We start from the raw sequence: 5,553 nt of genomic DNA, 5'->3' as shown, positions 1-5,553 counted from the left end.
ACAGTCGGAGACAGACAGCGTTAGGATATTAACCCCAGGCCCTTTGTTCAAAGGTCACTTCTCTAGCCTTTCCCCCATGAACTGAAGCACAACAGTTGAGAGATCCAGAGACTAGTTGATGACGTTTCCAAGGGCTAAAATAGCAAGCAATGTCCATCTTGCATTGGCCATTGTTGACTGGAGAGATGGTTTATGGAGAATAAACTTCAAGGTGAGAAGCAGCAGCCCAAAAAGGGCCCCTGCAAGTGCTGAAGTAGCTCAGTTGGGAGAGCGTTAGACTGAAGATCTGAAGGTCCCTGGTTCAATCCCAGGCTTCAGCAGACTGTTTCATCCCTCTTCATGCAGCAGTGGGCTCTTTCCTGGAAGCACAGCACTACCTCTACTCAATGCAAGTCCCTCATTTTGGGCTTCACTGCAGGAAAAGGCAGCATTGGCTTCTGCACCCAGTTGACTCACCAGACCTTTCTTTCTTCTCTTGCTGCTTCTCAGCAAGGGGAAGAAAAAGATGCTCCCCTTCAAGCTAGAGTCACAAAGGTGATGTAAGGACGACTTCCTGATCCCTGGCTCCAGTCCTCTGCTCTTCCAGCTGACCCATCAAGGAGCTGCTGCCAGTTTCTCCAGGTTCGCCTATCAGTGTGTGCCAGGGTGAGCACCACCAAAGTGCAGGGAATTTGAGGGCAGGGCAGGGCAGTGCACTGTAATGGAGTTTCTGTAGTGTAGTCGTTCTCACATTTGCCTAACCTGCATTAAGCCGGCTAGGCAGAACTGACATCAGCTTGTCTGGGATGTTCCCCAGAAGCAGAGCACAAGTTTGAAATACGGGCAGCATAGAACCAATATTCATAATGTCAACTACAAAAATGATACACATATAGAGATAGCATCATTATCAGCCAATCAGAACCTCTCCATAGACCCCTTACACAACAGCCTTTATACAATATTGGCTGCAAATATAGAACAGTGGTCGCAACGGTGATCTATAAAGTTACAGATTATGTCAATAACGTCACAGGAGGTGACACGGCATCAGTGAGACTGATACTGGAATACTGCCTCCAGTTTTGGTGTCCTCATTTGAAAAAGATGTTGTGAAATTAGAGTTTGGGGCAGCAAAGAGCCACCAAATGTTCTGAGGGCTGGAGAAAAATGCCTTCTAGTGAGCTATTGAAAGAGCTCAACCTGTTTAGCTTATCAAAAGAAGCTTGAAAGGTGACTTCATTGAAGTGCTGAAGTGCCTTAATGGAGAGAAAAGATTGGATATTAAAGGACTCTTTAAAATAGCAGAGAAAGGAATAACAAGACCCAACGGCTGGAAGGTGAAAAGAGACAAATTCATATTACAACTAAGGCACAAATATTCAACAGCGAGGATGATTCACTACAGGAACATGCTACCAGGGAAAGTGGCTGATTCTCCATCTCCTGATGTTATTTCATGAAGACTAGATGCTTTTCTGGAATGTGTTTGCCCCCAAAGTAGCTCTTGTGTTTACAGGAGGCCTGTGATATGCAGGGGGTCAGATTAGATTCTCTAATGGTCTCATCTGGCCATAAAGTCGACTAATTTCTGAAAAACTGAGTGTAGCATTGGGAGCAGCGTCTGATGTTTCCCTGTCTAGCCGGCTTGCTGCCTAGAACGAACGCTCCTGGAGTGGGGTGATCCATAGGGAGTAGCTCAAACCTCCAAAGGGCCTGGCCAGGGGCAGGACATTAGCACAGCAAGGGAGGGGTGCGGCAGTGACATCACAAAGGCCTTTGGCAGGATCTCAGATTATTGGTCCAAGGTGGTGGGGAGGTGGTGACCTCACAGAGAGATGCTGACATCAGCCAGGCAGGACAGGGGCGAGGGGCCAGGGAAACCTCAGAGACCCCTGTGGCTTTGCTGCAGCAAGTCTCCTTCTCCAGGTCTCTCTTTGAGGACTGAGAGAGTATTCGGGTTCACGGACGTGAGCGCCAGGAGGAACCTCTTTCGAGTTTTCTCCTTCCCTTTTAGTGATTTTACTGGAAAACAGCCGTCCCTGTTTAGAAGGTAAGAGCCTCCTGGAGGTTTGAAACCTGTTCAGTCTGATCCATGTGGTGACAGTTGAATTCCAGGCATGGAAAACACGAGCTTAAGGAGGCAGAATTTTATTGCGCACCTGGGATTTTGTCCCTTAGAATCACTGGGGACATTAGGGTTTGTCCTTTTTGTTTCACCTTTTCCTCCTTCCCTCCCTCCCTCCTTTCTCTTTGTGTCTTGCTTCTTTTGTCCTTTCTCCTGTTCTTCCAATACTGGGAGAGAGGGGGGGGGTGTTGCGGGGGAGGGCTCTGCAGCTCCCACTGTGGGAGGTCCACCCAAAAATATGGGGCTGAAATAGTGCTCGGGCAGTGATCCCCACCAGTGACCTGAGCCATCCTTTGGGCTCTCTGGTGAGAACCCTCAGCCTCCCGTCCTCAGTCTCTACCCTGATTGACTGAGCAGGGGGTTATTGATAAGGAGGAGACTCAGGTCCTTGTTCTCTTTTAAGACCAAGTAAATAAGTCAGAACCAGTTCTATGTTTGATGAATTTTGCTGCTTCTGGGCCAAAGCTTTCTATTCCTTGGGCACACTTGTTCCCCATTCACAGCGCCACCCCCCTCTCCATTTACAGCAAGGTGCAGCATGAGGTTTCAGCTACCATACTCCCTCCCCCTCCCTTTCCTGTTGATAGCAGCCAAGGGAATGCTGGGAAATGTAGTTCTTTCCCTGCTCCAGGGCTGGCTCTATAGGCAGGGAGCTAACCAAGGAACTACAGCTCCCAGGGCTCCCTGTTGGTTATCAGCTCCCAGGCTGGATCCCTGCCAGCTGCTGCCCGTGCAAATGGGCTGCTCCAAGCACCTGCTTGCTTTGCTGGTGCCTATAGCTGCCCTTGCATCCACCCATCCTGCACCCCCACCCTGTGCCCCAGCCCGGAGCCTGCACCCAGTACCCAAGCTCCATTCCAGAGCCTGTACCCAACTCCATCCCAGACCCCGATCTCTCAACCATCTTATACCTCAAACCACTGCCCCAACCAGGGCCTGCACCCCAGACCTCCTCCCCCCACCCAAACTCCCTTGCAGAGCCTTAGGCAGGTGGGGGGCAGAGTTCGCGGGGGGGGGCAGGCTCTGAGTGTTCTGGGCACCACCAAAATTTCTACAAACCTGCTGACCCAGATACTTGGAGGAGGGGTGAGGAGGCGAATGGCGAGTTGGATGGAGGGGAGCATCCATTTTCAGTATTTTAATTTTTGGTACTGCAGTGATTGACTGCTGTGTGCATTAATATAGTGACCCCTGGGTCTTTGAATGAGGCTTTATACCGGGGGAGGAGGGAGTGAGGAGGTAAGTGGCGAGTCGGTGGATGGAGAGGGGCAAATCTCCCAGATTCAAAATCTGGGACGGTGTCTGTTGGTCCTTTTTGCTGCTTTTCTCTGGGCTGGGGGTTGTCCCAGTGCTGCACAGAGGGGTTCCCACAGGAAGGTGCTTGCTCCTAACCCCCGAGGCCGTCAGTGTGTCGGCTCTTCTCTAGCCAGCCCACTTGCCAAGTCTGATTGTCCCTGGTCTGGCTCCCAGCCCCTCTCCAAGGGTTGCAGCTGTCTGGAGGTGCTGCCTTCCTCAGTCCCACCTCATTCAGGGGGTTGGACTAGATACCTCCTGAGGTCCCTTCCAACCCTGAGATTCTATGATTCTATGATTCACTCAACAGGGCGATGGATTACCAAGTGGGAGGAAGATCTTATTCTACTTCTAGCAAAAAGACATTTTTCTGTTACCTTAATTACACTACCTTAGGGGCCCCCTATAACATATTACCAAGGTTCAATACAAAGTCATAGACAAGTTATACAAAAATGCGTAATGCAGAGATTTATCTACAATCGCATTGAGTGACTGCTGTGTGCAGTGATATAGTGACCCCTGGGTCTCTGAATGAGGCTTTATACTGGGGGTGGGGGTGAGGGGGCAAGTGGGGAGCAGGTGGGCAAGCGGGTGGGCAAATGGCAGGTGGGCACAGAGGTGAGTAGTGAGCCAGCAGGGGCTCTCGGTGCGCGCATGGGGGTTTCTGGCTGGGGTGGTAGGTGGTGAAAGGAGGCGTGTGGTGGGTGGGGGACTGACTAGCAGGAGATGCAGCAGGCCAGTGGGGGCTAGGGGTGAAGGGGGTGGGACGGGGAGATCTGGTCACCCTATGGGGGCCGTTTCTTCTCCCTCCCCCAAACCTTCCTTTTCGGCCCACAGCTGTTTTGGTGGCGCGGTGCTGGGGAATGGCGGTTTGATTCTGCAGAGTGGGCGGCGCTGCTGGGGTTGTTTCCACAGGGATGGGTGGCGCTGGGGGTGTTTTGGCACAGCAGGGGCACAATTTTATATTCTTGCCTTGGGTGTAAAAATAGCTAGTTATGGCTCTGGGACCCCATATTGCGCTAGGTGCTGTACAATCCCTGGCCAACACTGGGACACCCAGGGGTTCCCTCAATTTCCCTGAGCCTCTGCTGCCCAACTGCTTCTGACTCCATCTGGATCACCCCTCCCCGCAAAAAAAACCACCTTTCCAAACAGTCCTTCTTTCCCTGCCCCTGATTCCGCTTTCACACCTGGGCCCATCTCCTCTCTTCATCCCTCCCCTCCCCAGGTGAGCAGAGATGGAGGCAACTTCAGCCACTGGAGCCAGCCCCAGCGGCGCTGCAGCCCGCCCGGGGTGTTTGCAGACACAGGAAGGGACCAGCTGGGAGCGGTGGGTGCTGGGAAGAAGGAGGCAGGAGAACAAATCCCAGAGACCCAACATGGGGCAGCTCCTGGGGCAGGGCTCTGGCACAGCCTGGGGGCAGCTCCTGGGGCGGGGCTCTGGCACAGCCCAGGGCAGGGCAGCTCCTGGGGCGGGGCTCTGGCACAGGCCGGGGCGGGGCGGGCAGCTCCTGGGGCAGGGCTCTGGCACAGCCCAGGGCGGGCAGCTCCTGGGGCAGGGCTCTGGCACAGCCCGGGGCAGGGGCTGCTCCTGGGGCGGGGCTCTGGCACAGCCCGGGGCAGGGCAGCTCCTGGGGCGGGGCTCTGGCACAGCCCGGGGCAGGGCAGCTCCTGGGGCGGGGCTCTGGCACAGCCCGGGCAGGGCAGCTCCTGGGGCGGGGCTCTGGCACATTGTGACGCAGGAGCCCGGGCTCAGCAGCTGCTCCTGGTGGCCACGTGCTGCCAGCAGCGCTGGAGCCGCCCGGGCCGGAGCGGAGCCGCTGTTCTCAGCTGCAGCAGGAGCTGCCCCGGCCCGCTGGGCTCCAGGTGGGGACAGAGCCTGGGCCCGGGGCTCCCCTGGGGGCGGCTGGCGGGGCGGGAGGGGAGGGGAGAGGCCGGAGCTGCAGGGGGGAAGGGCGGGGGGGCAGGCGGGGGGTTGATCGGTCTCTGGGCCCCAGGGGAGCCCCGGGGCACAGTGTGTGTGTGAGTGTCCCGGGCCCAGGCGTGCGCATGGGGGGAGCCCCGGCACCCCAATGCCCTGAGCCCCGGCTGGGGAGGCTGCTCCCCCCCCGCCCGTGGGGGCTCCGGGGGGGAGGAGGCTGCGGCGGCTG

General features: G+C 55.6%; 1 non-coding gene across 1 annotated transcript; it reads left to right on the top strand.

Moving 5' to 3' along the window:
• The first annotated feature begins 247 nt into the window (after window positions 1-247).
• TRNAF-GAA lies at window positions 248-320 on the top strand. The gene has a single exon. It is a non-coding gene; the product is annotated as a tRNA-Phe (tRNA).
• The last annotated feature ends 5,233 nt before the right edge of the window (window positions 321-5,553 follow it).

Source organism: Mauremys reevesii, linkage group 14 (genome assembly GCF_016161935.1).
Source record: "Mauremys reevesii isolate NIE-2019 linkage group 14, ASM1616193v1, whole genome shotgun sequence".
NCBI classification, from domain to species: domain Eukaryota; kingdom Metazoa; phylum Chordata; order Testudines; family Geoemydidae; genus Mauremys; species Mauremys reevesii.
This window is presented reverse-complemented; position numbering and strand designations above follow the sequence as displayed.